The sequence below is a fragment of the Anser brachyrhynchus genome (assembly GCF_964034855.1).
Source record: "Anser brachyrhynchus genome assembly, chromosome: 1".
Classification (NCBI taxonomy): domain Eukaryota; kingdom Metazoa; phylum Chordata; class Aves; order Anseriformes; family Anatidae; genus Anser; species Anser brachyrhynchus.
In genome coordinates, this window is record NC_137694.1 from 123,069,107 (window position 1) to 123,097,041 (window position 27,935).

Genomic DNA, 27,935 nt, shown 5'->3' on the forward strand with positions numbered 1-27,935 from the left:
CATTAACAAGGAAATTTCACACTAGAGATTCATTGTACTAAAGACCAGTTAAATTACAGTATGGATATGCATATTATAGATATTATGATTCATTTCTGGAAGACTTTAAAATACTCCAGCTAGAAGAAATCATCTTGCATATTTCTCTCTGTGTAAAACTAAAACCAGGGAAAAAAATCTTAGTGCTTATAGTATTTGACTTTTTTTCTCTGTAAAATCTTTTCCTGTCACTCCCAGCTCCAATTACTCTGCCAGTTTTACAGGGACCAACAGTAAAAATGTTATGGAGGAAGACTTATTAATAATTTTTTTGCTCAGTGGAGCTGTATCCCTCCTCGGCTATTTGAGCAAAATAACAAGAAACAATGTCAAAAGTGGACAGTTACTGAATATGGCTCGAAAAGAACTAAAAATGTAAAATGAGAAAGCAAAGTATTCTGCTCTGGCCTGCTATGCTACATTGTTTTATTTAGTACTTGTACTCTAGAAAGTTAACAAAAGAAATACAAAGAATAGTGGATAACAGCATTCAAAGAACTGCATATACATGCCTTTCTTTTGGACTCTGAATAGATTGAACAGTTGATAAAATGTAATTAGGAACCCATCTTGCAGTTATGCATTTGTATGAGAGATTACTGCAGATTAAGGGTCTACCAAATAATCAGTTTTTCTTAAACATGCACCTAATTAAACTGCAAGATACAGCAACTCTGAGTCTCTCCCTAATGTGCTACTTAAAGGGTCAAGGAATAGGGCTTCAGATATATCCTCCTTCTGGGAAATTAGCACATTCCTCTTTTCCTGAGCATTACTAATTTACTAATTAGTCAGGGAAGATAATTTATCTTGTTCATTTTGAGAAAGCCTGTTACTACTGGTGTTGTGCATGGAGGTTGCTTTTGTGTCTGTCGTTTTGTGCTTTTGTTCATTTGGTTGGTTTGGTTTGTTTGTTTATTTTTAATCAACTTGTTATCCGCAAGAGCAGTGTTTGCCCCTTGTCAGTTTTTGCTTTAGTAGTTGTTACCCTTGACACTACCAGTGCAGCAAACGAAGTGAGAGTGTAAGACTGAAAGTGTAATCCATGGGAATCGAGGTGGCATGGGATCCTGGCTTTATTATAAATAACTCTAAATAATAGATTAAAAATATGTTCAATGAATTCTTCTGTGGAACTTGTAAAATAGGTTTTGCCAGAACCAGGAGAGAATGCTGGCATTGCCTGCTGGAATTTAATCTGAACACCAAAGGCAGCCTGAGATGAAGGCAGGAATGGAGCACTGGGCATTGTGTCCCAAGATATAGGTATGGATTAACAAAATCTTACAACAAAATAGAACTGAATTTTCTAATTCCAGACGTAAGTGGGTCAGCTCCAAACTGCCTTCAGGGGAATGTATAGCCTTATCTCTTAGAGAGTTTTAGCACTCTATAACAATGTGTAGCAGGTTCAGACAAGCATATAAAGTACAATTAACATTTGCTTCCTGACCCCTATATTGATTTCAGCCCAGTAAATTAACAATCACAGCCAGCTAATAATGTGGATATGGTTCGTTTTGCTGTGCTCTTGTTTTAGTAGTAAAGATATATGCAAACTGCAGAAAAAAAATAGTGCTATCTGCCCTTTACTACAAGAGGAAATAATGTGTCTGAATATCAAGACTTTGGATACTGCTGAGTATCCACCATAATCTTGGTGCTGAATTTGTCTCCACTTAGGTATGTGTATAAAAACTTGATTGATTCTGTTGACATATTTTGTGGGAGCCACCAGACTGAGCACAATATTTGGGGTTCAAATTTACTGTTCACTTCTTATTGTAGGTTTATGGTAATATATGCAGGTGTTTTGCAAGGATTCTTAATGTGCTTACAAGTTGTTTTCTGTTACAAAGGCAGCCCTAATATTTAGCCAAAATTCTGGGACATATTTTCAACTGGAGGAACAGATTTTTTTTTTTTTAAATACATATCCTTCATTAAGTATTATCATTTTGGCTGTCCTTCTGGGGATGTTGCAGTTCTTTCAGTTGGTACAACTTTGCTTACACTTTACATTAGGATGAAGTCCTGCCACTAAGTCTCTGTCTTGGATCACTCAGCTGGACACAAGGAGCGCTTTTCTGCATGGGACTCAGAACAATTTTTTCAAGGTAGAGACAACAGCATGGAGCACGATTATGTCTTAAGGAGCAATTTATAGTTTCTTTTTGGCCTGGTACTGACAATTTATTTCTTTCTCTGAAGGTTCATCAGCTTTCTCTGATGCCTCACATCATCCCACCCATGACTACTGCAGTTGTTTAATATCACCCTTTCATCTTGAGTTTAGTCAGATGAATGTTGCATTTCTGTTTCTTCAAGAAACAAATGTACATAATATTGACTTTAAAAAAAAAATAAAAATCACTTCTTCATGCTGAACTGACTCCCAAAGAACACATAGATGAACTGTGCTGAGATTAAGATTAATTTGCTCTTTTCTCCCTACTAATTATTTATGAGCAGAGAGTTCACAGCTAAAGACATGAAAGTTGAAGGTAGGCAAATATAAGAAAAATAATAATAATTAAAAAAAAAGAAGAATAAAAAAAAAAGGAAGATGCAAAATGTTATGAGATGGAACAACATACTTCCAGCTGCGCTAAATTCTCTCTTCAGTATGTTTGTAGTCAGATTGCATGTACTTTCAAAGTCATTTATTCTTTCATTGAAAATTAATTACAATTTTCATTTAAACATATTTTCATTTAAATCTATGGAGAAATCCAGCAGATCATTCACAGACTTGCTGTCACTTATTCTTTGAGTAAGAAATTAATTTCCTCAACATTTTTCAGTTTATTCATCAATCTTATTTAAAATTCATAAAGATATTAATCCTTTGAAGAAATTCAGTATTTAGATTACTCATTTCTGTGACCTAGCTGAATAATTCTGACAATTCACATTTCTTGTATAGAGAGAGTTAACTTTAATCATTTGCAAAGGTTAATTGGATAAAAGTAGGATCCAATTAACCTACATTATTGATAATTGCATCTTGCTATTCATATAGGTTATAAATAGAAGCATTAACAAAACTGATAACACAGACATAGGATCACCGTGGCTGAACATGCTACATGTAATTCAAACTATTCCTGTACCTTTTTATTCTATTTCACAATTTTGTCACAATGATGGCTCAATGAACAGTATATATATGAACAAATATATCTGTATACATATACATACACATGTATACATACACATGTACATACATACATATATATGCTAAGGGCTCTTTTTGGTGTATTACCTGCTTGGCTCTTGCCACTCTGTTGAGGGTCTGTAACTGCATCACTTCCTGAAAGATTCCCACAGCTTTAATCTCAATTCTGCCATAAATGCAAAAGGTATCAGGGATAGTTGGGGAAGAGGCTAACATGGAGACCCAAAGTCACAAGGACTCAGGCATTGCACCTTCTTTGAGTTACCCGTCAAGTGTAATGCCGATCCTCTTAACACAGATCTCTAAACATGTAAGTTCGTACAGAATGGTGACAGAAACACTACATTTCAACTCTGTAAGTTTACCCAAGCAAGTCAAAGGATTTCCATGATGTGCTTTTACTGCAGTTCTCTAGCTGCTGTAGAGGCTGGGCAGTACCACTGCATTTACCCTTACCCATATACCCCATGTGTACATTGTATGCATATGAGACTGAGGCCAAATGGTTTCTAGTTACATTAAGCTGTTACAGTTGCATTCTCTAGCAATTCCTTCTTCCTGAGTATAGCACATGCTATATTAAATCTTTCTCTCTCTCTTTTTTTTTTCTTTTTTCTTAAAGCGTTATTCTCAGACAAACAATGGAAAATGGAATTACTGCCTTTGTGCGTGTTCATACAACATGATTGTTTTAATTATACCCAAATCAAGCATTACAGCTGCAATAAATTTTTAGAGTCAATGTACAATATGTCTGAAGTATACAACTGTAATTCCGACCTATGGTAATGTGTTTTGGAAAGGAGGATAGGCATAAGAAAAAGGAAGGTAAAATGGATTTTCAAAGTTGTACAATCTGGAGCTACAAACTAACTCTGTTTTATTTATTTATTTATTTATTTATTTATTTTTCCTGATGTTTGCAATGTAAATTCACTAGTTTAAGGTCCGAATGAAAACTTTTCTGCTTTTACAAAGCTTTACCAATAAATAAATAAATAAAAATAAAAAATCTACCTTTAATGTGGAAATGTCTTCAGAGTCTTAAAATACGTATTTTTCATGCTTCATAGGAAGACTCTCCAGAATGGGACTGAGGGATGTGCTTTCAGGGACACTTACTAGGACCAGCTCTACTGATGCCTGAAATAAATGTTAATTTAACTGGAACTAGCCCTGTAGTAGAGTTACAAAATAAATGAAGTTGAAGTGATCAGATACTATTTAAACAATAAAATGAAGTATACTGAGAACATTTGTTTATGTATTGCATATTTGGTGATGCTGTTCAGTGTACTGAAGAGGTAAAAAATATCTGCTTTTCTAGTGAACCCAATTCAAAATAGCTGGAACTACACTGTCAGTTAATACAATAAAACCAGAATATATGCAAATATTGATATCAACTCCCTTCTCTCAGTCTTCTCAGCTATAGGTGAATTTCATACCAAATTCAGCTTCACAATTGTGGTACCACAGTTAACAGATACTTTAAGAAGACCTCGTAAAACAAAATCAGAAGGTAGATTCCTGTCTTCCAGACCCTACTTATAGTTGTTTCCCTGTTCATAGACAACAGTAATCTCAATAATGAGACTTTTTTCTAATGTGAGATATGTAGAAGGGTATAAGGTAAAATATTAATGCAGACCTTACATTTAGTGGAATCGAAATTCATAGAATCATAGAATGGTTTGGGTTGCAAGGGACCTTAAAGATCATCTACTTCCAACCCACCTACCATGGACAGGGACACCTCTAGCTAGACCAAACTGGCCTTGAACACTTCCAGAGACTGAGCATGCACATCTGGGACAACCTGTTCCAGTGCCTCACCACTCTCACAGTAAAAATATTTTTCCTAATATCTGTTCCAAATCTACCCTCTCTTAGTTTAAAGCCATCGGTCCTTGTCCTATCACTACACTCCCTGACAAACCAAGCTTTCCTGTAGACCCCTTTTAGGTACTGGAAGGCTGCAATGAGGTCTCCCTGGAGCCTTCTCTTCAGGATGAACAAGTCCAATTCCCTCAGCCTGTCCTGACAGGAGAGGTGCTCCAGCCCCTCGATCATCTTTGTGACCCTCGTCTGGACTCGTTCTAATAGGTCCGTGTTCTTCTTGTGCTTGGGCTCCAGAGCTGAATGCCGTGCTCTAGGTGGGGTCTCAGGAGAGCAGAGTAGAGGGGTGAATCACCTCCCTTGACCTGCTGGCCACACTTCTTTTGATGCAGCCCAGGATATGGTTGGCTTTCTGGGCTGCAAGCCCACATTGCCAGCTCGTGTTGAGCTTCTCATCAACCAAAACCCCCAGGTTCTTCTCCACAGGAATGCTTTCAATCCATTCTCCTCCTAAGCTGTATTTGTGCTTGGAATTGCCCTGGCCCAGATGCAGGACTTTTCACTTGCCAATTGCTTGAGAAGACTTTGGCAAAATTATCCCATCTTCATATTAAAAGAGAGAATAGTCCATTGAAGTCATTGTTGATGTGAGTTAACAAAGCAGGAGGCTGATACGTCTGACCTTTCTACAATATATTCTACAGCTAAAAAATCCTTCTTTTTTTTTTTTTTTCCACCTCCTCCAATATTTTTGATTCATTCACTTTTTAAATTCAGTATAAACTGAGTTTCCAATTCTGCAAAAAAACAAAGAAGCAGATTTATACTTGGGCAAATTACCAAAGCAGTGTTACTCTTTTTTTTTTTTTTTTTTCCATAGGAATTAAAGGTGACCTGTGAAACCATGACAGTTAAAAAAAAGCAAACCAAAATAAAAATGCAACATGCACATATTGGTGAGGTCTCTCTTTTTGTCTCCTCACAAAACTTGTAAGGAACCCTTGGCAGCATGTTTGGAAATGTCTCATGACTGCTCCTGTCAACACCAGCTGCTGGGTTCAGGGTCACATTCTTTTGTTTAGTTGTTTATGTTGGAAAATTTGTAAACCTAAGAGTAAAGTTATGGCCTACTAAAACAGTAGCATCTTTTGTTTATTCAACATCATTCTATCTAAGTGGAAAAACAGGAGCAGGTAAAAATTGGTTCATAGGTTTTATTTTGTTTTATTTTGGAATGAGATGGTGTCTTCTAATTTAGTGAACATTTGTTACATGAAAACAAACAAACAAACAAAAAAAAAAGACGACGAAAAGGAAGAAAAGAACATAGAAAAGGAACAGCTTGCACAGAATTGTGTGCCTTAAGATAGTTTATTTGTAAGGATAAGTAGTTTTCCACAGCCTTAAGAACTTGCAGATTTTAACAAAATTAAATATTTTAAAGTAATGTACACAACTTACTTTATGAGCAGTTAACATGTGTTCGTTTTGTAAGACAGAGAAAATATATATATATATATTTTGCACAATTCACTTCAGTTGTCAGTGCTACAAACATGGAAAAAAAAATATCTCAACAGAAAACTTAATTATGTTACCTATGTCTCTTTACAAACACAGTTTTTACTTTTTTTTTTTTTTTGAAGTCTGTCCAATCTAAATTCCTATTTTCATCCTGAAAAGAAAATTTCACTACAAGAAGGCCATGTATGGCAGGGAAAGAGGTCGTAAAAAGAGTTAGCATTAGCCTTTGATTTCTAAATACTTTGCTCAGTAGTTAAGCCCCATCAAATGAAAATAAACTGGAGTATCTCATTCCAACCTCTGTTTGTGGATATTGCAGATTAGTTGCATAGTTCAGCAGTTTGGCAAAAGCAGCCGTTTCTGCTTCAAGGAAGCCCAGAGAATGAAATAACACAGACACCTTTCCTTCAGACAGAAATTTCTTAGTAGACCCTATAAATAAATGTTTTTACCTGCACTGGATCAATCCTTGCCATTGGTCTCCTGCGCTCCTGATCATGGTGTCCTCACATGCTATGGGAGATCTCTGCAGAAACCAGGAGGGGCAGCAGTTCAGCCAAGACAGAGCTTCCTGAAGGTCAACTGTGTTCTGTTCCTCATCCTTACCCAATCCCCTCTCCCTAAGGCAGGGTTTGTTTGCTCAAACAGTTTATGATTCTTACTGTAGCAGTTCATACTGCAACATAAAAATAAACTATTAATCTGTATAAAGAGGAGATGTGAAAGCTTGGTTCCACTAATCTAATTTACCAGTTTGCAAAACGAGATTGAGAAGGGATTTCCTATTTGCTTCTGAGTCAAGAGAAGGCCTGTTTAAGCCTAAAGCTGTTCTGAATATGTTTGCAAAATAAAAGCATGTTGATGGGTTTCAAGCACATACACAACAATATTACTTCATGAGAGGTTTATTTCATAGGTGCATCTTGCATATGAAGTTTGCATAGGGAAGAAAAAAAAGACAAAGAAAAGGGCATGTAATTAACTCTGTTCCCTGCTCCTTCAAAAGATCCTTCCTGAAGTAACTGATGAAGTTGATTATAAGCCTGCGTCTTTTATCCTTGATAGAGTAGCACTTTATTTTTCATGTAAGCTGACTGAACTTGTCATTTGTGACAGTAGAACCATCTGTAACCTTTTCAGTGCACTGTATTTTTCCCCAGCTTCACTAATTTAGGTACAGCCTACTTTCATTTACATCACTATAGCCACAACTACAATACCATGTTTTTTTTTTCCCTAAACCTGAGATTTTACATTGAATAAATCAAAGGCTTTGATTTATGACTCCTGGTAGAGCTCTCTTCTCAGGGAAGCAGATGATTTTAGAGTGTTGGGGTGTGTCACAGCCAACATGAGCTATCGTTTCAGGTTCTCTGTAAGCTCTGGAAGGACACAACAAATTGCATCAAGTTGTCAAACTTTCCTTGATGTTCCTCAAGAACAGAAAACTAGAGTGGTTGAAACATAGACCAGGACAACTTTTGTGTGTTTAAAAGAGCCTTTACAGTATGTAAACTTGCATGTTACCCTGTGATATCTTCAGATTGTCCAGATCCTTCTGCATGGCATTAGCTTTTGGCTAAAAATCTCTAAAGACTAGTCAGCTAGTAATAAGGGCTGGAAATGTTGACTGCCAGAAAGACCTGGGGGGAATTTAGACCTTCTGAATATGGCTAATAGTGCTAATACTATAATCTGGATTTCTTGGGCATGTTCATTGTTCAGGCTCTCCTTTTACTATGTCATGTAGTTCTAGAATATCTCATTAAATCCCTCTCTTCTCTTTTCCTTAAACCTCTTAAAAAGCAAAACTCTTTCTCTGTCAGTCCTCAGCCTTCTATTAGGAAAAAATCATCTTAAATTTATGTCCGAGTTCAAGATTTGTGCTGTGCAAGTTTGGAAATTTAACTGTCAAGTTCAAAGATGTAACCTGTGGACCCATTCTCATGTTTCCCAAGGCACATAATTGATCCTCTTTTGTGTATAGCAGAGCAAAACCTTTTGAATATAGAAAAGATCTATAGGGAAAAATGTTTGTGGTTGATTTCTGAATGAACAGAGTATAATAATTTTTATATCCTTTCTGTCATAGGTACACAAAATATTTTTGACAATAAAAATTATTTTAAAATTACATTTTTCTATATTAAAAAAAAAAAAACAAACTTCCTTCTCTTTCTCTATTGGAATAGTAGTTGCACCTACTTCTCCAGACCCAGTACAATAGTCAAATTTTTATCATTATGTAGGCCATAGCTATTTGTTATTAGTATTTACTAGACTATTAAATTACATGTAAACATTCAACTACAGAGATAGATTTGCAGCCTTTCCTTTTATTGCAATAATACCACAGGTTAAAATTCAGACTACATTGAATTGTTAGGCACATGGAAACTTTTTTATAAACAATATAACATTGTGAACTTATTTCAGGTTATTGAATTCATTGGGTTAATTTGATTATTAGTTTAGTAGTGGTTTTATGTTTTATTACTACAACTTCTTTAAGGTAAATATTTATTTTTTTCTCCATAACCCAGAATATGACTATCCAAAGCTTTGTTAAAAAAAAAGACCTCCAAAATCTGACACCAGGCTTCCAAACTGAAACTTGTATTAATGCACATTAACTTGGTTTACTTTTGTTAATGTCATGGTATCACATGAAATCATATGGAAACAGGCTTGAAGGTGGAGGAAGGAAAGGTATCACAAATATCTAGAGGCTTCTATTTTCTTTTCCCCTAGCCTTGCCTTGCCTGGCCTCCCATCCCCTCCCTCTCCTCCTCTCCTCTTCCTCCCATCCCCTCCCTCTCCTCCTCTCCCTCTTCTCCTCCCTCTTCTCCTCCCTCTTCTCCTCCTTCTCCTTCTCCTTCTCCTTCTCCTTCTCCTTCTCCTTCTCCTTCTCCTTCTCCTTCTCCTTCTCCTTCTCCTTCTCCTTCTCCTTCTCCTTCTCCTTCTCCTTCTCCTTCTCCTTCTCCTTCTCCTTCTCCTTCTCCTTCTCCTTCTCCTTCTCCTTCTCCTTCTCCTTCTCCTTCTCCTTCTCCTTCTCCTTCTCCTTCTCCTTCTCCTTCTCCTTCTCCTTCTCCTTCTCCTTCTCCTTCTCCTTCTCCTTCTCCTTCTCCTTCTCCTTCTCCTTCTCCTTCTCCTTCTCCTTCTCTTCTCCTTCTCCTTCTCCTTCTCCTTCTCCTTCTCCTTCTCCTTCTCCTTCTCCTTCTCCTTCTCCTTCTCCTTCTCCTTCTCCTTCTCCTTCTCCTTCTCCTTCTCCTTCTCCTTCTCCTTCTCCTTCTCCTCCTTCTCTTTCTTTCTCCTTCTCCTTCTCTTCTTTTAATATAGGTACAAGTGTAATTTAAAACTAGAAATTAAAAGCAGATGAAGCAGCCTGCTGGTCTGCCCACTGTTATAGTGACTGTTATGTGGATCTATTTCTTTTTTCAGTGAAATATGTGATAGGTCATTAACAACATTTGCTGGAAGGCTAAGTTGGAGATTGTCTTGTATTCTTTGACTGATGTTATTACCTTCAGTTGCCAAAGCATACTAATGAGAGAATATCCAAAGGACTTTTTTTCTTTTTTTCTAGATAATTCTTATAAAGAAAAGTTAAAATGCATCCAGAAAATACAAGAGAATAAATGCTTCATTATGTCAGGCTTATGAGCACTGGAAAACTCACCTCATATGGATGGGTTTTGGGCTGTGTGTGTATGTGTCTTTAGGTCATGTGTTGTGGTTGGTTTTTTTTTTTAATTATTTTAAATATCATCTGAACTCTGTAGAGAACACAAAGTGAAAAACCCTAATTCATTTTCCATTTCTTCTCTTCTAAAATACTAATATGTCAGGGTAAAAAAATAGAAACTCTTCCTGTGCACTTGTGTAAAGGAGCCCATCAGTCAAACATTAATCAGTCGGAAGGTGGGTTGCTGGATAGCGGATACTTCATGTCTTTCAGTAGGCTGTAGCCTGTTTCTTCTTAATCAAAAATCTTGAAGAGATTGCTAAATTGCACTATTATACAAGTAGTGCAGTTATATTTACTCTAGCTTTTTTTAGTTACTTAAAATGGCAGTCTTTTCTGGAGACCTATAAACTCTGAAGTAGGATCCTGAGAGAGAAATTGTCAGGGAGTGATGATTTATAATCAGGGTTATTTAATAATCAGGGAGTGCATGAACCTGTTGCTACCAATGGAGGGTGACAGAGATACTGCCTGCATGAGGTGCGAGCAGGTGGAAGATCTGATCAGCCTGGTGGCAGAGCTCAAGCAGGACGTGGGAGATTAAGGACTATCAGGGAGTGCAAGCAGTTAGACTGGTGGAGTAACTCCCTGCCATGCCTGAAAGAAAGGCACTGGGGTGATACACCCCAAATAGTGATGGACTCCCTGCCCTGTTACTGTCAGGCGGAGGGAGGGGACCTGAGAGATGGAGAAGAATAGAAATAGGTCCCTACTCAGCATTGACGGCAAGCCCCCCCCCTACCTGCCTCACCTCCCCAGGTGCTCTTACACAATAGGTTTGAGGCCATGGAGCTCGAGGGACAGGGTGGTGAGGATGTGGGAGAAGGTACACCCAAGAGGTTGTCTACGGCAAAGAAGTCAACTCCATGCCTCAAGACTTCCTCTACCAAGAAGGAAAGAAGAGTAATGGTCGAAGGCAACTCCCTTCTGAGAGGAACAGAGAGCCCTATATGTCAGCTGGACACTACCCATAGGGGTCTGCTGCCTGCCTGGGGCCTGGTTCAGGGACATCACCGGGAAAGTTCCTGACCTGTTTTTCCCCTCCAATTATTACCCCTTCACAATAATTCAGGCTGGCAGTGATGAAATTGCTGAGAAAAGCCTGAAGGCTATCAGAAGGAACTTCAGGGGATTGGGGCGGTTACTGGTTGGAGTGGGTGCACAGGTGGTGTTTTCCTCTATCCTTTCAGTGGTGGGGAGGGATACTGAGTAGACCTGGAAGGTCCAGCTGGTCAGTATGTGGCTGAGAGGCTGGTGCCATTGCAGGAATTTTGGGTTTTTGAATCATGAGGAGGTTTACTCGGCACTGGCCTGATGGCTGCTGATGGGTCCCACCTGTCTCAAAGGGGGAAAAGAGATTCTAGCCCAGGAGCTGGCAGAGATCATCAAGAGGTCTTTAAACTAGGTATGAAGGGGAACAGGGATGAAATGAGGCTCAGTAGAGATGAGCCTGGGGAATCAGTCCCAGGGTTGGGGGTGAAGGCAATGGCAAAACTGAAATGCATCTACACCAATGCATGCAGCATGGGCAACAAACAGGAGGAGGTGGAAGCCATTGTGTAGCAGGCAAACTATGACCTAGTCACCATCATTGAAACATGGTGGGACCACTCCCACAACTGGAGTGCTGCAATGGATGGCTACAAGCTCTTCAGAAGGGGCAGGCAACTGAGGAGGGGCAGTAGTGTGGCTCTCTATATTAGAGTGTTTTGATGTTGTTGAGCTCAGGGTTGGGAATGATAAGCTAGAGTCCCTGTGGATAAGGATCAGGGGGTCGGCCAACAAGGCAGACATCCTGGTAGGGTCTGTTATAGACTGCCAAACCAGGAGGAAGAGACGGCTGAGGCGTTCTATAAGCAGCTGGTGGAAGTTGCTCAATCACCAGGGATTGTTCTCATGGGGAACTTTAACTTCCCAGACATACGCTGCAAATACAATACAGCCCTGAGGAAACAGTCTAGAAGGTTTCTGGAGTGCATGGAAGACAGCTTCCTGACTCAGCTGGTTAGTGAACCTACCAGAGGGGGTGCCCTGCTAGACATGCACTTCATGAACAGAGAATGACTGCTGGAAGAAGTGGTGGTAGGGAGTTGTCTTGGGCAGAGTGACCATGACATGGTAGAGTTCTCTATTCTTAGAGAAGTCATGAGGGGTGTCAGTAAAACTGTTACCTTGGACTTCTGGAGGGCAGACTTTGAATTTTTCAGGACAATGGTAAGGAAGTTCCCTTGGAAGTCACTCCTGAAAGGCAGAGGGGTCCATGAAGGCTGGGCGCTTCTCAAGAAGGCAGTCATAAAGGCACAGGAGCAGGCTCTCCTCGTGTGCTGTGAGATGAGCCGGCAGGGTAGAAGACTGTCACGGCTGAACAGGGAACTTTTGCTGACTGTCCGGGAGAAAAAGAAAGTTTATGTCTGGTGGAAGAAGGGACAGGAAACTTGGGGAGAGTACAAGGATGTTGCCAGCATATGTAGAGAGAAAATCAAGAAGGCCAAAGCCCAGTACAAGCTCAACCTGGCCACTATGGTCAAGGATAACAAAAAATGTTTTACAAATATATTAACGGCAAGAGGAGAGCCAAGGAGAATTTCCATTCTTTACTGGACACAGGGGGAAACATGAGTAATGAGGACAAGGAAAAGGCTGAAGTTCTTAATGCCTTCTTTACATCTGTCATTACTAGCCAGACCACTTATCCTCAGAGTACTCAGTCTCACGACCTGGAAGTCTGGGAAGGGGAGCAGAAGAAACCCCCCTCAGTTCAGGTGGCAACAGTTAGAGACCTGCTGCTCTGCCTGGACTGTCACAAGTCCATGGGGCCAGGCGGGATCCACCCGAGGGTGCTGAGGGATCTGGCAGATGTGATTACTGGGCCTCTTTCCATCACCTATCAGCAGTCATGGTCATCTGGCGCGGTCCCAAATGACTGGAGACTTGCTAATGTGATGCTTAAAAAAGAAGGGTTGTAAGGAGGACCCAGGGAACTACAGGCCTGTCAGCCTGACCTCGTTGCCAGGAAAGGTGATGGAACAGGTCATCTTGAATTCACTCACACAGCATATTTGGGACAACCGGGGGATCAGGCCCAGTCAGCATGGGTTCCTGAAAGGCAAGTCCTGCCTGACCAATTTCATCTTCTATGACTGGGTGACCCACCTGCTGGTTGAGGGAAAGGCTGTTGACATAGTCTACCTAGACTTCAGCAAGGCCTTTGACATGGTCTCCCACAGTTTTTTTTCCTGGAGAAGCTGGCAGCCCATGGCTTGGATGGGTACACTCTTTGCTGGATTAAAAAAGTCTGGATGGACTGGTCCAGAGAGTAGTGGTGAACAGAGTGAAATCCAGCTGGCAACTGGTCACCAGTGGTATTTCACAGGGATCAGTGTTGGGGTCCATCCTCTTTAATATCTTTATTGATGATTTGGATAAGGGAATTGAGTGCACCCTAAGTAAGTTTGCAGATGACACCAAGCTGGGGGAATGTGTCAATCTGCTGGAGGGTAGGGAGGCCCTGCAGAGGTACCTGGACAAGATGGGTCAATGGGCAGAGGCCAATGGGATGAGGTTCAATATGGCTAAGTGCTGGGTCCTGCACTTTGGCCACAACAACCCCAGGCAGTTCTACAGGCTTGGGGGAGAGTGGCTCAAAAACCGTGCAGAGGAAAAGGGTCTGGGAGTGCTGGTTGATGCTTGCCTGAACACGAGCCTGTAGTGTGCCCAGGTGGCCAAGAAGGTCAACGGCATCCTAGCTTGTATCGGGAATAGGGTAGCCAGCAGGACCAGGGAGGTGATCATCCCCTTGTATTCTGCTCTGGTGAGGCTGCAACTCAAGTACTGTGTTCAGTTTTGGACCCCTCAGTACAAGAAAGACATCAAGGCCCTGGAACATGTCCAGAGAAGGGCTACAAAGCTGGTGAAGGACCTGGAGCACAAGTCCTGTGAGGAGCAGCTGAGGGAACTGGGGTTGTTTAGTCTGGAGAAGAGGAGGCTCAAGACCTTATTGCTCTCTACAACTGCCTGAAAGGAAGGTGTGGGGAGCTGGGGGTTGGCCCCTTCTCACAGGTAACTACTGATAAGAGTAAAGGGAATGGCCTCAAGTTGCGTCATGGGAGGTTTAGTTTGGAAATTAGGACATTTCTTCTCAGAAAGAGTGGTTAGGCATTGGAACATGTTGCCCAGGGAAGTGGTGGAGTCACCATCCCTAGGTGTGTTTAAGGAAAAGTTGGACTTAGTGCTTAGGGACACAGTTTAGTGGGTGACATTGGTAGTAGGGTGATGGTTGAACCAGATGATCTTGGAGGTCTTTTCCAACCCTAACGATTCTATGATTATACTTATTGATTTCCACTCAGAGGTCTTGATTCACAGTCAAATAATTTCCATATTATTCAACACTATTAGGAGTCTGTTTTCATGGCAGAAGATATGAACAAATTTCTTAAGGTACACAAGCTTATACTAATTGCAATTACATCTTCTTCATTTGTTTCACTTGTCTCTACTGGCACTCTTTTACCTACTGATTAATTTCCATTGTGATATACTGTCATGCAGTGTATATCCAGATATTCAGAAATATAATGCTTAATACTGAGAAGATAATTGCAAAGATTTGTTAACTTACAAAAACAAAAAGATGGTATATTTTTCAAATTTCTGCAAAAGTTTAGTTGAGGTCATTCTTTAATGGCTCCCTACTAATTGAAATTGCATCACAGATTTTTGGACCATTGTAAAGGAACCATTTTGATTATTGCAGCTTTAGAAGTAGGTGAAACAAGAATTTTAATTTGTTGCGCACTTACAGTGGTAGTTCCATGCTATTACTTGACCAATTGAAGAGACTCAGCAACTCCAGGTTCTCCCATGTTCTTCAGTTTAGATTGTTCTGTGTATAAAACAGCTCATGTTTAATTCCCCATGAAATAAAATTTTACTATTATGGTTGGCTGTGATTAGATTACAAGGAGAAATAGGGAGCGAAAGGAAAGAAATTAAATTTATTTCCTTAGATGTTGCAATGCATTACACCTTCTGTCTGTTTTACATGATCTAGAGGAAAATAATTTCATGTCAGTCAGCTGGTTCAGGAGGACTCCAAAAAAGTCTTCACATCAAACAATTAAGGAAAATCGACTTATGTGTATATGTATCAAATAGCTCAGAATACATAATTTTCTTCACTATGTCTGATAACAGACCCCTAAAAATTACAGTGCCTGTTTGGAAAGGGGACTGGACAAAATGCTCTGTCACAAAGTCAATCTATTGCATGTAGCTATTGCAGAAAACTGATATTGTACTGATGCTGAGCTTCATAAATTATAGATTATTATAAATTATGGGTAGGGATGAAAAAGTTTGGACTTAAACTCTGGAGAAATGCATGTCATTAACAGCACTTGCAGCAGTCTCTATATTATATTCATTCAGTGGAATAAGTGTAATACGAGGGCTGGAAATTGCAGATTAAACTGTAAAACAATTGATTTTGGAGAACTGTAGGGACATTTACATTTTTAGTCTGTAATCACTGTAGTTCAGGGTGAAGAATACAGCCGTAAAACTGAAGACAACATCAAGAAAAAAATAAAGCTGTGTATCCTGTCTTTCCTTGTTTAATGGCTTCTAACAGCCAAAGTAAAAAACAAACAAATAAACAAAAACTCTTAAATTGAGATGAAGAGTGCCTTTATATTTTTTTTCTTGTAAACTTTTGTTTCTAATACTTAGCCAAATGTTTGACCTTAAGTTTTGCTGAATACTCGTTATTCTTACTTTACCATTAGACCTTGGCATTTGCTGAACCAGACCGGCTGTGTTGCAGAGATGCTTCTCACTTCAGTTATCTGATCTGGGTAACTTAAACAACACATTGTGAGTATTTTGGGAGGGATTTCTGAAAAATGTTAAAGGGTGGCAGGGGCTTGTAGGTGTTTTCCAGCAAGGACAGTTTTTGTGATGGCTAGCGTCAACTGGTGCTATAGTTCCCTCTTCCTGTTGCAGAGCCATGCCACCACAAGAAGACAAAAAGTATCATGACTTCCAATTACCTCTTGCCCTTCATCTATTTTATTATCTTGTTTATACCATTACTATGTATAATGCAACGCTTTTGTGGTTGACAGTTTAAACTGCTACTTTTATTAGCCTTTTTAGCCAGTAATGCCCTTGTTCTTTCCAGAAATGTAACATTTTAAGGCCTTGATACTGTGCATGAGATGACTTTACTTATATGGGTGTGTGCATAACTCTGTGCTAAATTCTAGGATGTAGCTGAAGGTTGATCTTACATTGATTTCATCTTACAATTAGAACAAATATGCCTATTAGCACTCACTTAAGAGGAGTGTACATCTCTGTATCAGCAGGTGAAACAGAAGCTTGGATCTAAGAGACTTTTAGTTCCTTAGGAAATCTGGACTAAAAATTGTTACTTAATACATGAGGTCTTATGAAGAAAGATGAGTTTTGCATACAAAGTGGGGTGGTAAGAACCTTGAAACGCTCAGCTCATTGTCTTAATAGCAATATGTTGTCTTAATGTAGTGTTATTAAACTTTCTAATACAGCCTCTATTACTTGGAGTATATTTATTTAGATTCATACAATTGTCTTACTTAGGGAGGAAAAAATGTTTAAGAATATCTTGCTGACTTTATAGATGCATTGATATGTTTTATGGCTCACATATAGATTGATTCCATGCAGCAAGCTAGGTCAGGGCAAGAATAAGTATTACATAAATATGGAATATATTATGTGGAAATAAAGAACCAAGATTGAATTCTGCACCATTATCTTTATAACATTTTTATGACATAACATCAGCCGCATTTTAATAGTTAACTTTATTCAGAAACTATTTAGCTTATGTGGTCATAGCTATTGGACTGTAGAAACTGGAATTAGCAGTGGACAAATCGGATGCAGATAAAAAGGGAGATAATAACCCACTATAGCATCTCTTGGGAAATATAAAAATAAAATAAACGTAGCTTGACACTGCTCAGGAAGTAGAAAGCACTTTATGGTCGTGTAGTTCTTAAAGATCATGATTAAAGGCCTGGGTGCTACTGAAAATAATTTGAAGGGAGAAGTGTAATTAGTGTATTATAATCCCAGTTTGTCTTTGCTTTAAAAAACAAAACAAAGCAAAACAAAAATTGACTGCCTGGTGCTGAGACTGGGGCTACTCATTGTTGCAAATGTACACTCGAACAAGCCATGTAGCAGAAGTAGTAATGAATCCTGGTCTGTGTCTTAATTCTCCTCTCTTTAGCTATAACCCAATATGCCCAGATAGATGACTGTTGACCTCATGCTGCTGCTTTCCTTTCCATGGGAAAGCCAGTTTGGGTGTGTCTCAACCCCCAACTTTCATAAAGTATAAGAAATAAAGGGAGATTACTCTTCACTAACTTTAGACAACTACAGTGTTTTGTGTGCATCTCAGCTGGTCATCCTTAGCTCCTTTTTTAATCGGTAACAATGTCATCTTTAGCATGAGATAAATCATGCCCTAGAAGATCCCCTTTCTCTCCATTGTCACTCTACACTGTTTTGTAGTTAAAATCAGATGCAGATGTCTGTATTTTGTCATCCTCAATCTCTCTCAAGAGTTGTGTCACACTGTCAAGTGCAGACTCCAAACTGTGCTTTGGAGGAGACATATTTCTTACATTGCACTAAGAGGCTCCTCTAACGTGCCTATATTTATTGGAACTGAAAGCTACAAGCTGCTGTGTCTGTGCCCACAGCTGAGGGCATGGGGCTTGGGACATTTGTCCCATGCACGTGATCTGTTCCTTAAGGCTTGGAGGTGCCACTGTATCTTCACAGACTACTAGAAAAGAGATTTGGAGCCAAGTTGGGCTCCATTTCCAGTGACTGGATAGACTTATCCATCTCAGATGTATCATGACACAAAGAGAATGAAATATGAATGTAGAAAATAAGTAGTTAAAGCAGCTTGCTTGTTGATGTAGCAGATGTTGCATCTCCACCTGTTTTGTTGCATCTCCACCTGTTTTGACTTTTTCCAGTAAGGCAAAAATGCTCCAGTTTGCACACTGATATGGGCAATCAGAATTAAAGAGGAGCTTGAAGAGAACTTGAACCTATTTCCCTGTTCTTTTTAATACTCCCATCCAAGATAGGAATGACCCTGCAGATGCTCCTTTGTGACACACACCTGAGAGGAAACTGACATGGGAGGGAAAAGGTGATTTAAACAATGTACATGGAGAATCCCTGGTGGGAGATATAGCTTTCAGAGTGTTTTTTTTTAAATTATTATTATTATATATATATATTTTTTTTTCTTCCCTGCAGTCAGAGAAAGCAGGCTAGTCCCAAGCTTTTGTAGGGTGTGTTACACCCAGAATGACTGACTGCACTAAAGAAGGATGTTGTACCTGCTTGGAACATGTCTGTGAGAGTTGGGTAGATTCTTATATCAAGATTTAGGTTTCCTGTGGCTCTGTCATGGAGAGGGACGAATCAGATAAGATCATTTTTCTCACTTCCACTCCTTGCCAGACTTCCAAATGAGAAGAAAGAATAAACTGAAATACCACATCTTCAATGTGTAATACAATAACTAATGAAAATATACTACATGAGGTAATCCATTATGAAGGCATTGTTAAAGGAGATTTTTTTTATGGTTGTAATTTTTATGAAGTACCTTGTACAATCTTACCCACAAGTGACATTTTAAAAGACTGATGGGCAGAAACATTCTGTCAAAATTGTTCTTTTTAGAAAAATGGAATAAAACTTAGTTGATAATTTGGGAATTCAAACTTGCAGAATCAAAATCAACATTCATTGCTTAGTAGCAGAGGAAACTATAGTCTCAGCTATTTTACTGCTTTTTACAGTAAACAGCTTAAGGGGGATATAAGCTGCTAATCATAATTCTTTTCCTGCTGTATCTCATAATGTAGAAGTTTGTAAGCATTTCTTGTAAAAGTGCTTTAAAAAGATCCCACCCTTACAAGAGACCTGTTTTGTTGATCTGCCTTTGGAGGATTACAACTCTTGAAGTTCCCTAGAGGGCTCTAAAACATGTTGTCAAACTGATAAGCTATAAAGATTCTGTAATGTTCAGACTATCTAGATGTTTGTGTGTTTCTTTGTGGTTGCACTTTCACGGTTTGCCAAATCAGAGAGATACTGTGTGAAACGAGTCAAAATAAAAGGAAGCTGGTGTTCAAAGTGTACTTGATGTTGAAGACCTGTTCAACTACTTCTACAGGCCTTGCAGAAGTCTGCATAAAAGTCCTACTACAACACCTGTAGGGATTTAATCAATGAATTAATTTTAAAGTGCTTGTTTAAGTTTGTATGCACATAACATATCCTACTGATTATGAAAATAACAGGTCTATGAGAGTTTGTCATACTTGTGTGTTCTTTGTTCTTTGACTAGATAGAGGTCTTCTAAGTAAACAATTTAAGTCAGAGATCTCAAAAGTGAGGCAATGCTTGTGCTCAAAGACTATAGACTAATGTAAAAGTGTAAAATGTTGGAATGGAGCTCTGCTTCTCAACTGCATACTATATAATGGTTTGAGTGTGCAGTAACAGATGGAGATGTATGCTGTAGTACCAAGGAGAGATCTTCCTTCACTTAAATGCGAGCAGACATGATAAACAAGTGCAAATAAACCTAATTCAAAATGTGTTATGGAATCCATAGAAAGCCCAACATATTTTGCAGAAAGGTTTATTGCCATACAGTTCATTCTACGGGCTCTATTTAAAAGGTAGTTTTGGGCTCCATTAGAAACTCAACATTCTCCTATAACCAAATGTCCTCAGTAGGAAATATATGTCCCTGTTGGTAGGGTTCTCTAGTAAACAACTTATGGAAGTGATATACAGCAATAGACTTTGTTATAGTGATACCCATACATGAAATGTAATTTACTACCCTTTCTAAAACTCATAATCAGACCCATTGGGTAAGTGAAGCTCTAAAATTCCTAAAAAAAAAAATAAACAAGAAAGGACTTTAAAACCACCTGCAGGTGGTAAATGCAATCAGATGCTCTGTGTGGATTCATCACATAATTCCCCCAAGGAAACAGATGAAATCATTACACTGAGCGGCTGTATCCTTGGAAAGTACTGTTTGTAATTGAACTATTCCAAACACTGCCACTAAAAATGCATCCTTCAGATGTCAAATTCTACTCTGCCAAGGAGCATACGTGATCCACTGGCACAAGTCACAACACAGTTTTGATGCGGCTCAATGAGATATTCGGCCAAACTATGTTTCAGTGAATAGTATGTAAGGTTTTATTTATTTATTTATTTATTCATTGCTATAACTAGGTTATGCTACTCAGAACCTTCAGAAATATAATATACCCTGTTACAGGAAATTTTCACCTTTCTACCACTAGTGAAAAGAAAAGAAACTGTAAAACGTCTGGAACCTCATAATTTTTTTAGAGTAATGGGGGAGAACATTTTCTGAAGGGAGGAGAGTCCCCAGCTTGAGCCTCGTGACTCTTTCATATGCATAAACCAAAGTATTTGCTTGGTTTTCAGTAAGAGGATGTTTTGATAAGGCAGGATGGCTAGCTAAAGGAAAGCTCTATGACCACAGCAGTCACTTCAACTACACTATGGGAAGGGGAGTGCCTTCCTGTGAATGACAATAGACATTTTTTTGGAGTGCTCACTTGGTTAAGAGATGCTGCCTGTTAGCATTGTTTGTTAATCTCAGCCCAGCTACCAAGCATTTTACTTGACTGGGGACACCCTGTTCTCGTGTTTGTCCCAGAACAACATGGTGCACCAGCTGTTCTGCTGCTCTGTGGCTGTGGATGCTGAGGCTGCCATAGGCTCTTGAGCAGTCTGTTTCCATGAACTGGAATGATGATATTTTCCCAAAGCAAGTGTGTTCTGATTGTTGAAACTGAATTGCTGAAGAGTATAAGTAAACCTAATACAGTTTTGGAAGGTGAAGCTTCTTCTAGTTTCTTTTCTTTCATTGTAAAATATATACTGTCTATCTTCTCCAGCCTGCCATTGGGTCTCTCAGCTCTACAACAGCAGTTATTTCATTTGCACCTTGAATTTTTCCTCTGGAAATAATTCTGTCCTAACAAATTATCCTCAGGCCCCCAATTGTTCTGAATGTGTCTTTGTGCAGTTCTGCTTTGCAGACCCAAAGTATAAAGACTTATTATTGAATTCTATATGTCTGTAATGAGAAATTTCTTTATGGTTATACAATTTAGAAGGCAAGATGGCACTGGTGGTGAGGGGATAGTGCATTTTAAGGATGGCAAGAATGGCAAAATTGACCTTGTGAGCGGTCACAAGGTGAAAACAACTCCATAGAAAGAAATGGAAAAAAAGCTTAAATACAGCTGTCTTTCATTTGACTCCAGTTTTCAATTAGACAAGTTTTCAGGAGTGAATTTTAATTGGTAGTGAAATTTTAATTTTTAGTGAAATTTCTTTAGCTTTTCTTTTCACCAAAATGACAAAAGTCTAAGGCAGGGGCTTGGGAAAGGAAAAAAAAAAATCGAAGATGGCAACAAAGACAGAAGTGCAATTTTAGCAATATAAAAGAGAATGAGTGCAGCATCTACTAGTCTTAAATCTGCCTAATCAGGAAATGGCAAAGTCTGCATGAGGAAAAATGAGTGGAGTCTGAGTTTGAAGAGTGACCACACAGGGAAAAGGGAAGGGGGGGGGGGGGGGGGAAGAGTGTGATCGCTAATCTTCAGCAGAAAATAACTAAAATATGCTCCTCCATACTAGTTCAGAACAAAAATAGGAGAAATAGAAGTGCCACAGGTGAAATGTGCATCAGTGCAGAATTATTTCTGCTGCCCTCACATTTGCTCCTACTAAAGTTAGGAGCTGTCACAGACCATGCAGCACCCTCATGTGTTTATTCCTTTCTTAGAAGCTGCAGCCTTCACAGTGCATATTTACAGAATTTGCAGCTTTTACTGATTCCACCTACGCCTTTACATTGTCTAACTAGAATCGTAATTTATTAATTTTTAATGAACAATGAACATGGCTGGTGTGCAACAGCAGTTGCAAAAGAAAAAACCTCTCCTAACGCAGAAGATAGAAAGCTCTATCTGTTTAAATTCTTAGAAGACTATTAAGAATGAGGGAGTTCTGATGCTGCAAACACAAGTCTGGTGCCTGGTAGTCTCACACTGTTTGCTTATCTATTATAAACTTCCTTTGTGACCTTTACAATGACACTTCCTTTTTGTGTCTATTCAGTAAACGTAAAATGTGAAAAATGCATCTCCCTACTTCTAGAGAAAAAATAAAAGTCATATGCATCCCTAGTATTATGGTTATATGAACTACACAAATACCCAAAGTGAAAAGGCAAAATAAATAAATAAATGAATGAATGAATAAATAAAGAGCAGAATTGCAACATTCCTTACTTTTAATCTATTTGTTGTTTTTGTTTTTCTGCCTGGTGATACCTCATGGCAATTTCCAAGTTATTAGCAGGTATGATGTACTGTTCTGAGCCTTGCACACATCACTACATATTTTCAGTCTTACCACTTAATTCATTTCTTTGGGGTTAACACAAACAGCAATTCATGAACCCTGTTTTGAAAGATTAAATGTGAACAGCTATTTTCCTGCACTATTTTTACATGCGTTCAGAACTGGATTTCACTCTGTTATTTCAGATGCACTATACCAAGCATTATATATTTATATTCTGTATTTAGGGAGCCCTTGAAATGAATGTGGCAGTTTGGGGGGCGTGATGTCAATTGTGTGTTGAGAGCTCCATCCAGTGGCAAAGTACCGCTTTAGCAGTGGAGACCTGCATTTAAGCAGAAAGCGTCAGACAGGTTTTAATGAGAAAACTCAAAGCTGAGGAATAGCTGTAAAATACAGCAGGCAGCTCGGGGTCACCGCGCACATCCCAGACCAGAACCCACTTAAAGGCAATGAATAATCAATTATGAAAGTCTTGGACCTACTCTTGTTTACTTAGAAAAAGAGGAGCCACATGTCAAACTTGACCTACTTTGCAAACTGATCTGTATATAAATTGAAAAGTGTATAAACATAATTATAATGACTAAGCCTTATGGAAATAGCTATTACTTTATGAAAGCACTTATTTGTAATAAGTACTAAGTACTGACCTGTGCAGACAGTACTTAGTTACTTAATTCCCATCCAAGTATATATCAGGCCTTGTCACCTGAAGAACTGTATTTTAAATGTTTAAGGAATGTTTAAGGAATGTTTAAATATGTTTAAAATAAATGTTAAAGGAAACTGACATAGAGCTGAATTCTGAACTTAAAATAATTACCAAGAAAATTCTGCTTTTGTTAATTAAGCCAGTGGTAAATCCAATGAAGAATGATTGAGTGGCCTCTTCATATGGAATCCTCATCTCTACAGTGTTTGTTGGATTTGTTTGGATTTGCTGGTTTGTTTTGGATTTGTTTGTTGATGCCTGTTGTTCCAGAAAATCACCTGTGGTAAATTATATCAACATTACTGCTGTTATTGCTGTATTGTCAGCCATATGCTATTGCCTGTCTTAGCCATGCCCTCCCCATTCACAGTCCTCTGACTACTTTTGCTGTGGTAATCATGCAAAGACTTACTGCTTCCAACTTTCATCTCGGTGGGAACTGAATGTTTGAATCTCAAACATAGCTTTGAAAATCTCAGCCTAACACTTCACAAAGATTAAATTCTCAAATAATACAATATCTAGTAAGCATTGCAGGTTGATTCATGAGGAGAAACACCTTTCCCTGATTCCAGCAAACAGGTTCTGGGGTGTCCTCTTCCAGACTTTATTCATCTTAAAATTTGTTTTCTGGAAGGAATAACTTCCAAACAGAGTTAGTGACCAACTTTGGTTTTCTCATTCATGTTACATAAAACTAGTTTTCACTATACATGTTGCCTAATACACAGTGATGTTTAACCTAAAAAGTTCAGAAGTTTGGCACAGGGGTGCACAGGTAGAAATGAAGCTGGAACACAGGTATATGGGGATGACAGGAACATGTGCTGCATTATAAAACAGTGCTGTTAGAGCAGCCACTCAACAGAAAGCTGGTTCATTGTCAAGTATGTGCTGTCAAAGGGCTGAACTTAACAAACAGCAAAGTGCATTCCTGAGGTGTCACTGGGGCCATGTTTAACTATGTTGTGTTGAGAGGACTATGACTCTGGTAACCAGGGTCTGAGACATGAGCTGGTCCTGTGCTTGAAACTGTTTTTAGCATTGATAGTCCTCCAGATGAATTAACACTCAAAAGACACCTGATTAAAGGAAGCATATAATTAAGTTTCACCTCAATTATAATTCCTTTCATGGAAGACAAAATTGAAGGCTATAACTTGTAAAATAATGGTATTGGCAGTATGAAAATGCTCCTTACTCAACTTTTGTCAAAAATATGTTTGAACAGAATTGAGAGACTGACTTACAGTCAAATGAGATTAAGAGGGAGGGAAGCTCCTGGCTGGTTTTTCTCTTACTTATTTTATTCTGACTAGCATTGTGAATGCTCTGCAATTTACCCCAAAACCATTCTGGCATTTTAATCCTATGTAAGTGTTCTGTTACTCTTTCACTGTGTCAAGCACTCTAACAGAAACTTGGACCCCAAAGACCTAAATGAAGAAGTTTTATTTAGTTGTAAGAAGTGGTTCAGACACTTACATGATGCAAGCAGAAATGCTTCTTTTTAGTGAGTGGTAGCCAGCAGGGTAGTGAAGGAAGAAATGAAGGAGCCTTTAAGAAGAATGAAAATACTATTCTGATCTTATTAAAGGGAAGGAGGGGAAAGATCACATAGCTTGTTTATCCCACAGAAGAAATATCATAAAAACTTGTTTAGCCTCTCTTGCAGCCCCTCCTAAAAACAGTCCTGAACAATCTAACAGTCATGAAACTTGTAATACTAAAATGACTATCACAATATGATACTAAAATCTTCGTATGGAGCTCCAGGGTCATTTGGAATAGGTAACTGCCCCTTAACTATGTTTTGCAGTGCTAGCACTATTTAAATGTAGGTAACCAACAAGCCAAATAACATAATCTGTTTGTTTCTCTTGACTCTCAGCACAGTGAGTTGATGGACAGCGAGTGACTCTGTTTGAATCAGGGTCTGCCTCTGAGTTGTCCTCTGTAAGGACCCCTCCTCTGTCAGGGGTGACGGGCACCCAGGACCTGCAATGAAATGCTTATGTCTTCCCCTGTGACTCTACTTGTTCTACATGAATATTACAGCATTAAAATATTACACACACACACACACACCAAAATAGGACTGACATATGAGTTATGCTAAAGGGAGCACTACCAAATCCTTCAACTTCCCCTTCCAGACTGCTGTATTAATAAGGGGACAAATTCAGCAGCTGCTTCACAGGAAAGAGAATTGGACAATAGCTCAGCTCTGCATGTCTTGCTTTTTAAGCTAACATATACAGGCTCTGACAGAGCAATTTCAGAGAGCCGACTGAAAACTCTGAAAGAACAATATTTCACTAGAAAATGTCAGTTCAACAAAATCTAAATGGTACATGAGAACAGAAGGTTATTTTTAGAAAATGGTCACAAAAGTTAATTACCAAACCTACTTAGGGAACTCAGATTTCTTAAAGCTGTTGTTCTAGCTGTTGTTCTAATAGGTACCTTAAATTGTCCAAAAGACCACTTGTTTTAATGATTCTGTTCTTAGAACTACAACTTTTTTTTTTCTTTTTTTTTTTTTTTTTTACTTTTGATTTAAAGATGAAAGGATATTTCATCAGAGCTCCCTTTCAAGCAAAACTTTCTATATTTTAACAAGTTCTGCTACCTGTAACATTGCTTCTAATATGTCATTCAAATCTATTAGAGATTTTTATGTGAGAAATTTAACGAGGTAAAGGCCTCTTTTCCTTTCATGGCCAGGGATTTATTATATTAGCACATTCAAAATTCCATAAATGTGTTCTGAATGTCTTGAAATAGTACTGCTGCACTTCATATTGAGGGTATTGGCAGCTGTAACAATAAATAGGATGTAAATTCAAGTGGTCTTATGGTCCTGGTAATATGGTTTGTTTGTGCAATTAACCTTTTATTATTATTATTATTATTTTTTTTTATCCAGGGTGAAAACAAATATGCTTAATATTCAAAAGCAGTTTATGCCTTAAGTCCCTTTTGGTGCTTCTCACTGACAATCTCTGGAGAATCCAGGCTGCTGCTAGTCTGGGTGTTGTGACTATGCTTCCTTTAAAAACCAGCCATCTTCCCTTTATGTGCTGCCAATGGTAAAGGCTGATATAAGTGGTGTTCTCACAAACATAAGAAAGGAAATTTCTGCCAATGTTTTGCATTATTTTTAAAAGTTCCAGATTCTTCTACAATATTTTTGAGTGTGCCTTAGATATTTATCTGGTGGTATTTTCATTTTTACCATGGAAATATATGGGCTATATTGTACTTGTCTTTGGTGGGCGAAGTATGGCTGACAATAGAGTGAAAGAAACATGCACCCAGGTTGCTCCTCTGAAATGCAATGAAGCTCAGATTCAGCATATATTCTGCCTACTCAGGTCTCTTCATGTCCTTGAGTGTGTGCACAAATCTTTCACAATTATATCACCAAGCCTCTGAAATGTGTAAATATCATACGAAAATTAGTTTTTAAAAGATGCACAAGCCAAAAAGTCTAAGAAACCTGCTTTGAGACAACACATAGAACCTGTTGGAAACAGGCTACTCAAGAGCACTTTTAATACATTTTCAGCTCCAAGGGGAAAAACAAAACAAAAGAAAAAAACAACATTAAAAATGTAAATTATAAATCTAAAGACTATATAGTATTTGTGACTGTATAGGCTTTTAATGTAGATATAGTGCAGTTAAGCAATAGTAAAATAAGGATCCCCAATAAGTAAGAGAAGGCACTAATCTTACGGGGTGAGAAAGCCATATAATTGAATGGGCTACTGATAACCATAGTCATGGCTGTACCTTTCTGGTGTCTGCTCTCTTCCTATCAAGAGTAGTTGTGCATTTTCTTTCACCGCTTCTGTTGGCATCACGAATGATGATGCACGGGGACAAATGGGTAGTCAGGTGAGGAGCTGTGATGGCATACTGGGCTTAGGAGGCAATGTGGTGTGTGTGGTGTGTTTTTTTTTTTTTCAGTAGCAAACTCAGAAGTCCCTGTGCCTTCTTATCTGCCCCACCCCTGTGGTTGTGCAGATGAATGTTTGTTGAAGACTTGCTGTAAATTCACTAGAGTCATTCAGGTTAGAAAACAACAGAAAAATGAAAATAAAAGCACCATCAACAAATGGTTGGATCATTTTACTCAAGCTGCCATGACGCAAGTCAGTGTGCAGGTCCAGTGATGGGAACATGGGGCTGGAGACATAATCTTATCAGAGCTGTTTTGTCACCAAGACAACATTTCTCATTACAATGTTCTAATTCATGTGAGGATTAACCGTGCTGATTACACAATTTATTTGTATTGCGGTGCTGCAGGTGTTGTCCAAAAGGAAAACAGAAAGTAACTGATCTTACTAGAGGGTCAGAAGCAAGTTCTG

General features: G+C 38.7%; 1 long non-coding RNA gene across 1 annotated transcript; it reads right to left on the reverse strand.

Annotated features, from left to right (window-relative positions):
• Window positions 1–1,193: 1,193 nt before the first annotated feature.
• Window positions 1,194–27,664, reverse strand: LOC308187896. Its single transcript, XR_013944993.1, has 4 exons — window positions 27,355–27,664; window positions 15,128–15,210; window positions 7,033–7,106; window positions 1,194–5,853 (listed from the first exon to the last, which is right to left on the reverse strand). It is a non-coding gene; the product is annotated as an uncharacterized lncRNA (long non-coding RNA).
• Window positions 27,665–27,935: the final 271 nt, after the last annotated feature.